Raw genomic sequence first — 13296 nt, forward strand, 5'->3', positions numbered from 1 at the left:
GCCTGAGGCTGGACTCGGCTGCTTTCAGCCTCACCCTGGCGGGTGGCACAACAGTCGGAGCAGGGCAGGCGGCGTTGTTTTCCTGTCAGGTCAGTCAGTGGAGGGGCGAAGTGACTGCGGTCACTTCGGCCTTGCCAACTGAGGAACGCGCGTCAGGATAAGGTGTCAGGCGATCCTTGCATTGAATGCTCCTGCGATACGGTCGGTTGGCGAGGCGATCTGGCCAAGGTTGCTTCACTGTGAAGCCTCCCCGAGCTGGGCCTCGGGCGAGTCGAAGGTGTGCCCGTTGCTTGAGGAGGCCCTCGGGCGAGGCGTGAATCCACCTGGGTCTACTGTTCCTGCCCGAGGCTGGGCTCGGGCGAAGCGAGATCGTGTCCCTGGAGTGGACGGAGCTTTTAGCTGTATTGCGCCCATCAGACCTTTGCAGCTTGTGCTGATGGTGGTTACCAGCCGAGTTTAGGAGTCTTGGGGTACCCCTAATTATGGTCCCCGACAGATAGGTAGAGGTTGTTGCCCATTGACATAACCACAAGTAAGGAAATCATCCCATACTAGTCCTTATATTGGTAAAACCCATCGGATATTCAGGTTTCAGATAAAGAAATCATCTCATACCACCTTCATTGAGACAACTCTCACCATTGCACCAGACTTGTCCTTCATAATTTAACTTATGAGAACTGAGTGCAATTTAGAATGCAAATTCACATAATTCAGAAGTTTGTAAATGCACTCATTAATTTGACGGGCTCTAAATGGACCAGTTAAATAGCTCTGAAATTGGCAGGGGGCCCAAGGTAGCATCACTCTAGTTATTATGTAGCAAACTATGCTCATAAATAGAGAGAGTGTGCCAACACTCTCAGGGCTATTTTGAGAGCCACAAAACCGGAGGGGATTGAAGGGGCTAAAATTCACTTCTTATTCAAAATTGGATAAGGAGGGGATTTTAGCCCCTCCAATCCCCTCCGGGTTTTGGACTCCCAAACTAGCCCTCACGGTGCAACTGGTCATCCGAACATGCCAAAGAAGTGGTCTGCTGAACCATCCCGGTTTTGAGTCACGGCACCAACTTCTTTAAGAAAAAAGTCAGGGGGCGTCTTATAAATGTAGAGAAGGTACCAAGGTCAGGAGGCACAAAAGTAAGTTGTTCGATTTGTGAAGCCATGAGATGCAACTAAGTTGCAAACGTAGATGGACCTTTCTCGAGGTGAGTAGAGCGCCATTGGATATATGTCAAGAAGGGGGTTTTTTAAACAGAGGATGCCAATAAAGGGGTATGCAGGGGGGTGAAGCACATGCCAACAAGGCACTAATCAATTCAGGTATGAATGACTCGGTAATCAGCAGGTAGAGATAAAGGCTACAATTGTTGAGTTTGTGATCCAAATTCTGAAGAAGATGATCAAGTTGGTGAGCGAAGCGGAGGCCCGTCGCCGGGAGGCTTGGTCCGGGTAAAGAGTATTGGAAAGCTGTTCAGTGGATGTTCAGATATCTACGTGGTTCTTCTAGTACTTGCTTATGTTTTGGTAAATTTGGAGATGATCTGGTTGGCTATGTTAATTTAGATTATGGTGGTGATTTAGATAGAAGGAGATCATTTTCAGGTTATGTCTTTACTGTTGAAGATTGTGTTGTGAGTTGGAAAGCTCGTTTACAGAATATTGTTGCTTTGTCTACCACAGAAACTGAGTATATGTCGATTGCAGAAGTTATTAAGGAAGCCTTATGGTTGAAAGGTATATATTCAGAGCTATGTGGAATTAAGTCTTGCATTACCATTCATTGTGATCGTCAGAGGCTATTTATCTCACCAAAGATCAGATGATTATTGAGAAATCCAAGCATACTGATATTCGTTATCACTTCGTTCGTGATATCATTGAGAAAGGTTTGGTGAAGGTATGCAAGTTTGAAAGGGAAATTGTCTCAATATTTCCTATAATAGATTTTGGTGTTTGACGACCATCACAAACCTTTTGGACTAACTAGTTTGCTCTAGCTGATCATTCCACAGGTGCATAAGTTCATCTACAACTATTCTAAATCGACTGTTCGAAATACCGTAGATTATTCCGGACAGGAGAAGCTTTTTGGAAAAACAGACTAAGCGCGAACCGTCCGGGCCCTTGCGGTGGACCGTCCGCGACACAAGGATGACCCTCGGACAGAACTAATGCAAAAATCCAAGTCTACACTACGGACCGTCCGGAGGAAAAGCAAACACCGTCCGAGACCACGCGCGGACCGTCCGGCCTCAGGCGCGGACCGTCCGGTCGGTGAAAAACCGAAAAAACCCGAAGGTGACGGGTTCGGTAAAATGAATTAAAGCGTCCTCGCGGACCGTCCGGGGTGCACGACCGGATCGTCCGCGACTGCCTTTATCTGACATCTGACGACGCATTTAATGCATTATAGCCATTGATATATCTGTTACTGCTGACCGTTGCGATTTCAGTCGTTGATGTGCAAGGGCGGACCGTCCGGACCAGGGGCGCTGACCGTCCGTGGTTGGCAGAATTGGAGCAACGGCTAGGAAGTGGTTGGTGGCTATAAATACAATCCCAACCACCTCCATTCAACACATCCAAGCATTCCAATCATCTACATTCAATACAAGAGCTAGCAATACATTCAGAGACACAATGAAAGCCTCAATCTCTCCAAGTTCCACAATTGATGAAAGGCAAATAGGCTTACACCTTTTTCTAATTGATTTTGGTGGTTGAATTGCCCAACACAAATAATTAGACTAACTAGTTTGCTCTAGATTATAAGTTTTACAGGTGCTAAAGGTTCACAACAAACCAATAAAAAGACCAAGAAAGGGTTCAAATAAAGAGAACAAAAGACAACCGAAGTTTGCCCTGGTCTGGCGCACCGGACTGTCCGGTGCACCACCGGACAGTGTCCGGTGCACCAGGGAACCCGACTCCAAACTTACCACCTTCGGGAATTCTGGGATGCTGCTCCATTATAATTCACCGGACTATCCGGTGTAGCACCGGACTGTCCGGTGTGCCAGCGGAGTAACGGCTACACAGCGCCAACGGTCGTCTGCAACGGCAATTAATGTGCTACAGTGCGCACAGAAGTCAGAGCAGAGCCAGAAGGCGCACCGGACAGTGAACAGTGACTGTCCGGTGCACCACCGGACTGTCCGGTGCACCACCGGACTGTCCGGTGGCCCAGATGTCAGAAGCTCCAACGGTCAGAATCCAACGGCTGGGTGACGTGGCTGGCGCACCGGACATTGTCTGGTGGCGCACCGGACTGTCCGGTGCGCCATGCGATAGAAGCCTCCACCAACGGCTCCTTTGGTGGTTGGGGCTATAAATACCCCCAACCACCCACTATTCATTGCATCCAAGTTTTCAGCCTTCAAACACCTTACAAGAGCTATAACATTCAATACAAGACACAATCAAAGAGATCAAATCCTCTCCCAAGTCCAAAGATCATTCCAATCAAATAGTGGCTAGTGAGAGAGAGACTTGTGTTCATTTGAGCTCTTGCGCTTGGATTGCTTTTCTTCTTCATTCTTTCTTGTGATCAACTCAATTGTAACCAAGGCAAGAGACACCAATTGTGTGGTGGTCCTTGTGGGGACTTAGTGTCCCGTTTGATTGAGAAGAGAAGCTCACTCGGTCTAAGTGACCGTTTGAGAGAGGGAAAGGGTTGAAAAAGACCCGATCTTTGTGACCACCTCAACGGGGAGTAGGTTTGCAAGAACCGAACCTCGGTAAAAAAAATCACCGTGTCATCCGCCTTATTTGCTTGTGATTTGTTTTCGCCCTCTCTTTTGGACTCGAATTTAATTCTAACGCTAACCCCGGCTTATAGTTGTGCTTAAAGTTTGTAAATTTCAGATTCGCCCTATTCACCCCCCCCCCTCTAGGCGACTTTCAATTGGTATCAGAGCCCGGTACTTCATTAGAGCCTAACCACTCGAAGTGATGTCGGGAGCATCCGCCATGAGGGAGATCGGGACCGGCGACAAGTCCGCAAGCTCGGGAAGAACACACTCAAGGGAGTCCGCCCACAAGCACAAGGAGGAATCCACTTCCTCCATCAAGTCCCAACGGAAGGGTGACAAGAAGAAGAAGATGAAGAAAGTGGTCTACTACGAGACTGACTCTTCGTCACCCTCCACCTCTGGCTCAGAATCGGCATCCGCCACTTCTAAGTGCCATGAGCTCAAGAAGTATAGTAAGATGCCTCTTCGCTATCCTCGTATTTCAAAACGCACTCCATTACTTTCCGTTCCATTAGGCAAACCACCTATTCTTGAAGGTGAAGATTATTCTATATGGAGTGATAAAATGAGGCATCACCTAACCTCACTCCACAAAAGCATATGGGATATTGTTGAGTATGGAGCGTAGGTACCAAAGAAGGGAGACAATGATTACGACTCGGAGGAGGTCGAACAAATCCAACACTTCAACTCCCAAGCCACTACTATACTCCTCGCCTCTCTAAGTCGAGAGGAGTATAATAAGGTGCAAGGGTTGAAGAGCGCAAAGGAAATTTGGGACGTTCTCAAGACCGCGCACGAAGGAGACGAGGTGACCAAGATCACCAAGCGGGAGACGATCGAGGGGGAGCTCGGTCGCTTCATGCTTCACCAAGGGGAGGAGCCACAAGCGATGTACAACTGGCTCAAGACCTTGGTTAACCAAGTGCGCAACCTCGGGAGCACCAAATGGGATGACCATGAAATGGTCAAGATTATTCTTAGATCACTCGTTTTCCTTAACCCTACGCAAGTTCAATTGATTCATGGTGATCCTAGATACACACTAATGTCTCCCGAGGAAGTAATAGGAAAGTTTATGAGCTTCGAATTGATGATCAAAGGCTCCAAGAAAATCATCGAGCAAGGCACCACCTCAACACCCGAGGTGCAACTCGTCGCATTCAAGGCGACGAAAGAAGAAAAGAAGGATTCTACACCAAGTAGAATCCCCATCGACGCCTCCAAGCTCGACAACGAGGAAATGACGCTCATCATCAAGAGCTTTCACCAAATCCTCAAGCAAAGGAGGGGGAAGGACTACAAGCCCCGCTCCAAGAAAGTTTGCTACAAGTGTGGTAAGCCCGGTCATTTTATTGCAAAATGTCCATTATCAAGTGATAGTGACAGGGGCGACGACAAGAAGGGAAAGAGAAGAGAAAAGAAGAGGTACTACAAGAAGAAGGGCGGCGATGCCCATGTTTGCCGGGAGTGGGACTCCGACGAGAGCTCCACCAACTCCTCCGACGAGGACGCCGCAAACATCGTCGTCACCAAAGGCCTTCTCTTCTCTAACGTCGGCCACAAGTGCCTCATGGCAAAGGACGGCAAAAGGAAGAAGGTAAAATCAAAATCCTCCACTAAGTATGAAACTTCTAGTGATGAGGATAATTCTAGTGATGATGAGGATAATTTGCTCACCATTTTTGCCAACTTAAACATGCAACAAAAGGAAAAATTAAATGAATTGATTAGTGCTATTCATGAGAAGGATGAACTCTTGGATAGCCAAGAGGACTTCCTAATTAAAGAAAACAAAAAACATGTTAAAGTTAAAAATGCTTATGCTCTAGAGTTAGAAAAATATGAAAAATTAAGTAGTGAGCTAAGCACTTGCCATGATGTTATTTTCAACCTTAGAAATGAGAATGCTAAATTAATTGCTAAGGTTGAGAATTTAAATGTTTGTGATGATTCTCTTGTTAGTCTTAGGAATGATAATGCTAGTTTGATTACTAAGAATGACAAGTTAAATGCATCACTATCTAGCCTTAAAATTGAGAATGAAAAATTGATTGTTAAGGCTAAAGATTTAAATGTTTGCAATGTTTCCATTTCCAATCTTAGAGATGAAAATGTCATATTACATGCTAAGATTGTTGAGTTAAATTCTTGCAAACCCTCTACATCTACCATCGAGCATGTTACTATTTGCACTAGATGTAGAGACATTAATGTTGATGCTATTCATGATCACCTAGCTTTAATTAAGAAACAAAATGATCACATAGCTCAGCTTAGTGCTAAGATTGATTAGCATGACTTAGAAAATGAAAAATTTAAATTTGCTAGAAGCATGCTCTATAGTGGGAGACGCCCTGGCATTAAGGATGGCATTGGTTTCCAACAGGGAGGCAATGTCAAACTCAATGCCCCTCCTAAAAGATTATCTAACTTTGTTAAGGGCAAGGCTCTCATGCCTCAGGATAACGAGGGTTACATTTTGTACCCTGTCGGTTATCCCGAGCACAAAATTAGGAGAATTCACTCTAGGAAGTCTCACTCTGGCTCTAATCATGCTTTTATGTATAAGAGTGAGACATCTAGTTCTAGGCAATCAACCCATGCTAAATTGCCTAAGAAGAAAACTCCTATTGCATCAAATGATCATAACATTTTATTTAAGACCTTTGATGCATCATATGTTTTAACTAACAAATCAGGCAAAGTAGTTGTCAAATATGTTGAGGGCAAACACAAAGGCTCCAAGACTTGTGTTTGGGTACCCAAGGTGCTTGTTTCTAATGTCAAAGGACCCAAGACTGTTTGGGTACCTAAGAACAAGGCCTAAAATTGTTTTGTAGGTTTATGCATCCGGGGGCTCAAGTTGGATCATCGATAGCGGGTGCACAAACCACATGACAGGGGAGAAGAAGATGTTCTCCTCCTATGAGAAAAACCAAGATCCCCAACGAGCTATCACATTCGGGGATGGAAATCAAGGTTTGGTCAAAGGCTTAGGTAAAATTGTTATATCTCCTGACCATTCTATTTCCAATGTTTTTCTTGTAGATTCTTTAGATTACAATTTGCTTTCTATTTCTCAATTATGCAAAATGGGTTACAACTGTCTTTTTACGGATATAGGTGTTACTGTCTTTACAAGAAGTGATGATTCAATAGCATTTAAGGGAGTGTTAGAGGGTCAGCTATACTTGGTAGATTTTGATAGAGCTGAACTCGACACTTGCTTAATTGCTAAGACTAACATGGGTTGGCTCTGGCATCGCCGACTAGCCCACGTTGGGTGAAGAATCTTTATAAGCTTCTAAAGGGAGAGCATATTTTGGGACTAACAAATGTTCATTTTGAGAAAGACAGGGTTTGTAGCGCATGTCAAGCAGGGAAGCAAGTTGGTGTTCATCATCCACACAAGAACATCATGACGACCGACAGGCCGCTTGAGCTACTCCACATGGACCTATCTGGCCCGATAGCTTACATAAGCATCAGTAGGAGTAAGTATTGTTTATAATTGTGGATGATTATTCTCGCTTCACTTGGGTGTTCTTTTTGCAGGAAAAATCTCAAACCCAAGAGACCCTAAAAGGATTCTTGAGATGGGCTCAAAATGAGTTCGGCCTAAGGATCAAAAAGATTAGAAGCGACAATGGGACGGAGTTCAAGAACTCACAAATCGAAAGCTTTCTTGAGGAGGAGGACATCAAGCATGAGTTCTCTTCTCCCTACACGCCACAATAAAATGGTGTAGTGGAGAGGAAGAATAGAACTCTATTGGACATGGCAAGAACCATGCTTGATGAGTATAAGGCTTCTGATCGGTTTTAGGCCGAGGTGGTTAACACCGCTTGCTACGCCATCAACCAGTTATATCTACACCGAATCCTCAAGAAGATATCGTCTGAACTCCTAGCCGGTAAAAAGCTCAATGTTTCATATTTTAGAGTCTTTGGTAGCAAATGCTTTATTCTTGTTAAAAGAGGTAGAAAATCTAAATTTGCTCCTAAGTGTCACACCCGGTTTTTAGAAGGTAAACCGAATGCGAACCATGTACGTGCCAGGATCAGTTATTCACGTACACAGCAGTTACATAATATGGACATCATCACACAGTGCTCAAAATAGTATTAATAAGGGAAATAGTCGATTACATCATACGTCTGAGACGTCCATATGGTTCTTACAATAAATCAAAGTGCGGAAAAGGAAACGTAGATAAACGCGGCCTTCACAGGCAGCCGACTGGGGGTTGCCGCTAACCCACACCTAGAACTCGTCGTAATCTTGGAACTCCTGGAAGTCTCCTTCCACAGCTTCATCTTCGCCTGAGCAGTGGTTGCAATGCTGACAACCTGGGGGGGGTTTGGTGTGTAGAGCAAGGGTGAGTACACATCAACATACTCAGCAAGTATCCTGTTTGGCTGTAGTGGACTAGCTTTATGTGGGGATAAGTCAAGCAGTTGCTTTTAGTTGGTCAGGTTATTACTTACTAGTAGAAAGCCAGGTTTTAACATTAACCCAAGTTATTAACCCAATGTATCCTTTCCAAACGGAAAGAATACCACTTACCAATACCATAATCATAACCAGAACCATCAATCTCATTGCCACCTGTACCACAATGTCTCTGATCAAGTATCACTAATCTCTGGAGCTCCCTTGGCCGCTCATAACCGTGAGCACGGCTGATATATCAGTTTCATAACACTCTGCAGAGGTTGTGCACTTTACCCACAAGCCGTGATTCCCTCTTGCCTCGGGCCGATCAAACCCTTAAACACTACCAAGGTGAATAGGCAGGGTTTCACTACGTAGCCTTTACAAAGATTCCCCGGGGCTGTAGCCACCCGTTAGGTTTCCTAAATGCACCGCACTCCTCCCCAAGGGGCGAACCCAAACTTGGCAGAGCGAGCCGCATACACCGAGCCCCATTGACGGCACGACGGCTAAGTGAACTACATCCCGGATCCTCTAATTATTCAGCTAAGGGCACCCCATTCCACCCTCATGGTTGCACTGTTTTCCCGGGCGGTCATCCATAGAACAGGTCCTTACGGAGAGGCACTCGAGAAACCGCTCGAGTCCCCTTGAAAACCACAAGTATAATCATAAAGAAGAACGGGAAAACAGCGTATCATAGATAATCACATCATGTTCATTGATTAGAGTTGAGCAATAGCATCAGACTAAGTAGTAATAATCCGACCCAAATAGGTAAACAAGGACATGGATAACAAAAGCTAGTCAATCCTTAGGTATAAATGTGTAATGCGGGAGGTGAATTAAAGAATGAATAGGACAGAGATAGGTCAAAGGACACTTGCCTCCACCAACCGACTGCTGCTCAGGGGCTTCTCCTGCGAATTCCTCGGGCTCTTCGACCGGATCGTTCTCTATGCGAGCGCAAACATACATACATCCATCCACATATTTAATACAAAAGAACAGTACACCATACAAGATAACAAATAAAGTGAATATGCACCAAGTATGACATTCGATAACGCATTTGTTATGGTTAGAAAGAAACGGGAAAGGTCTCGCAGGGGGTTAAATCTTATGCACTAATGACACAATTGGTTTTTAACAAAATAATTCTGTTATATATATTTATATATACTGATGGAAACCTAATCACTTTTAGTTGATCAACATTGCACAGGGTAAACAATTAACTACGTGAATCAATAACATAACGGAATTTTAAATTAAACTTCCTATTTTCCCATAGCATGAACAGTGATTAGCCTACTTAAAATACAGTAATTATGATCACAGAAAGTAAATAAAATAAAATAAAAAAAATAAAAAAAACAGAGGGGGGGGGCGGTTGAACCGGCCCTAGGGGCGGTTGAACCGGCCCGGGGGCAGGCGGCCGAGCTGGGGCGGCCGAGCGCGGGGGGGCGGCCGAGCTGGGGCCGGGGGCGGTTGAGCCGGGGCCGAGGCCGGCTGAACCGGCCCGGGACAGGGGGGCGCGGCCAGGGGGCCAGGCGGCCGGGGCGGGCCAGCGGCGGCCGGGCGGGGCGCGGCTGGGCGCGGCCGAGGGCCGGCCAGCGGCGGCCAGGGGCCACGGCGGGGCTGGGGCGGCTGCCGGCGCGGCCAGGGGGCGCGCGGGGGTGGGGAGAGAAGAGGGGAGGGAGGAGAGGGAGGAGGGGGAGGGGGCTCACCGGCGGGGATCGACGGCGAGGGGCGGCCGGCGGCAGGGGGCGGCGCGGCGGCCTAGGGTAGGGGCGGCGCTAGGGCAGGGGGCGGGTAGGGGTGGCGGCTAGGGAGAGAATGAGAGAGGGAAAAAATGAGAGGGAGAGGGAGAGGGTTTGGGGAAAAAGGGGAGGTGGGGGCGGCATGGGCCTATTGGGCCCAAGGGGGGGGCGCCAGGGGGCGGCTGGGCCGGCCGGGGTCGGCCCACGGCGCGGGAGAGAGAGAAAAAGAGGAGAGAAAAAGAGAGGGAGAAAAAAGAAAGAAAAGATCTTCTCCACATTTTCGAAATCCGATCTTTCTACATGAATGCAATTGCGCTTTCAAAGCAATCAAAAGAAATGCAAGGTTCGGCATGGTGCATCAAACAACATAAAGTATTTAGGGTTTTTCTTACACGGGAATTCCAAACCGAATCCCGCTTAGAACTTTGGAAAAGGTCAAGGTTTAGCGAAGGGAAAAAGAAAAGGGAAAGGTAACGCCCGAATTTTGGCGAGTAAAGAAAAGAAAAAATTCAACTGCAAAATTCGGGGCGTTACAAACCTATCCCCCTTAAAAGAATCTCGCCCTCGAGATTCAGGGCTGGCTAGCAAAGAGCTCCGGGTACTTGGCCATCAGATCATCTTCACGCTCCCAGGTTGCTTCTTCCTCAGAGTGGTGACTCCATCTGACTTTGCACATTCTGACGGTCTTCCTTCGGGTGACTCTATCTGCAACCTCAAGGATCTGAGCTGGCTTCTCAATATAGGTCAAGTCCTCCTGGACTTCAAGACCTTCCACTGGCAACTGCTCTTCTGGCACACGCAAACACTTCTTCAATTGAGACACATGAAAGACATCATGCACAGCAGACAAATTCTCTGGCAGGCTGAGTTGATAAGCCACTTCTCCACGCTTTGAGAGAATTTGATACGGACCAATGTAGCGGGGTGCTAGCTTGCCTTTGACTCCGAATCTTCTGACTCCTCTGATCGGTGACACTTTCAGATAGACAAAGTCTCCGACTTCGAAACTCAGCTCTCTTCTTCTTGTGTCTGCATAGCTTCGCTGCCTTGATTGCGCTATCTTCAGATTCTCTCGGACCATCTTGATGTTCTCTTCAGCTTCAAGCAAAATATCTGGCCCAAACACCTGCTTCTCTCCAGGCTGATCCCATTGCAACGGAGTTCTGCAACTCCTTCCATACAGCGCTTGAAACGGTGACATCTTCAAACTGGCCTGGTAACTGTTGTTATAGGAAAACTCCGCATAAGGCAATCGCTTGTCCCATCCGGACTGATCTTGCAACGCACAGGCTCTCAACATATCTTCAAGAATTTGATTGGTTCTTTCAGTCTGACCATCTGTCTGCGGGTGATAAGCTGAACTGAAATTCAGATGCGTGCCCAAGGCTTCATGCAACTGCTGCCAGAAATGAGAGGTGAACTGCGTTCCTCTGTCTGACACTATCTTCTTTGGCACACCATGAAGACAAACGATCCGAGACATATACAATTCTGCCAATACTGCACTGTTGTAGTTGGTCTTGACTGGTATGAAGTGGGCTGACTTGGTCAAACGGTCCACTACTACCCAAATGGAATCGTAGCCGGCTCGGGTGCGAGGCAATCCGACTATGAAATCCATACCAATTTCATCCCATTTCCACTGAGGGATCTGCAACGGTTGCAACAATCCAGCTGGTCTCTGGTGTTCTGCCTTAATTCTTCGACAACTATCGCACATAGCCACATGCTCTGCGATTTCTCTTTTCATTCCGTACCACCAGAATTTCTTCTTCAGATCCTGATACATTTTCTCACTGCCAGGGTGAATCGAATAAGCTGTCTCATGAGCTTCCTTAAGAATCAACTCCCGAATAGACTGGACATTGGGAACACACAAGCGGTCTTTGAACCATATCACGCCTTCTGCATCTTCTCGAAAGTCTTTGCCTCTGCCATCTAGAATCAATCGCCGAATCTCACTGATCTTCTCATCATTTTTCTGCGCTTCTTTGATTTCGCGCTCCAAGGTAGGTTCCAATTCAACTGTGACTCCTCGCGAATTGTTCAGAAACCCGAGGCTCAACCTGTCAAACTCTTTGGCCAACTCATAAGGCATCGGACGAGCGACCATCAGATTGACTTGACTCTTTCTGCTCAAAGCATCTGCTACTACGTTCGCTTTTCCTGGATGGTAATGAATCTCCAACTCATAGTCTTTGATCAATTCTAACCTTCTTCGTTGCCTCATGTTCAATTCTGACTGAGTGAATATGTACTTCAGACTCTTGTGGTCTGTGTAAACATCGCATTTCTGTCCATACAGATAGTGCCTCCATGTCTTCAGTGCGTGAACCACTGCTGCCAACTCTAGGTCATGGATTGGGTAATTCTTCTCATGAACCTTCAACTGTCGGGACGAGTAAGCCACAACTCTTCCCTCTTGCATCAACACACATCCCAAACCTGTGTAGCAAGCATCGCAATACACCGAGAAGGGCTTGTGCACATCGGGCAAGACTAGGACAGGCGCTGTTGTCAACTTCTCTTTCAGCGCTTCAAAGGCCTCTTGGCATTTCTGGGTCCACTTGAACTCAACCTTGTTGCCTAGCAACGCTGTCATTGGTTTCGCAATCTTCGAAAACCCTTCAATGAATCGCCGATAATATCCGGCCATTCCAATGAAACTCTTGATTCCTCGAGCATCCGTTGGCGCTTTCCAGTTTAGAATGTCTGCCACTTTCTTCGGATCCACAGCCAATCCTTCTTTGTTGATTATGTGACCCAAGAACAGGACTTCACTGATCCAGAACTCACACTTGCTCAACTTTGCATACAACTGGTGCTCTCGCAATCTCTGCAATACCATCCTCAAATGAGCTGCGTGCTCTTCTTCGCTTTGAGAATAAACCAGAATGTCATCAATGAATACCACCACAAACTTATCAAGATAATCCATGAATACACTGTTCATCAAGTTCATGAAGAATGCTGGCGCATTGGTCAAACCAAAAGACATCACTGTGAACTCATATAAACCATACTTGGTAATGAATGCCGTCTTCGGAATGTCCGAAGGTCGGATCCTGAGCTGATGATAACCTGACCTCAGATCGATCTTGGAGAACACACTGGCTCCTCTCAACTGGTCGAACAGATCTTCTATTCTGGGCAAAGGATACTTGTTCTTGATCGTGACCTCATTCAAAGCTCGATAATCGATACACATCCTCTTGGTACCATCTTTCTTTTCCACGAACAAGACAGGGGCGGCCCAAGGCGAGGTGCTTGGCCGAATGTAACCTTTCTCTGACAGCTCATCAATCTGCTTCTTAAGCTCAACCAACTCTGGTCCAGATA

This window comes from Zea mays, chromosome 4 (assembly GCF_902167145.1).
Source record: "Zea mays cultivar B73 chromosome 4, Zm-B73-REFERENCE-NAM-5.0, whole genome shotgun sequence".
Lineage (NCBI taxonomy): Eukaryota > Viridiplantae > Streptophyta > Magnoliopsida > Poales > Poaceae > Zea > Zea mays.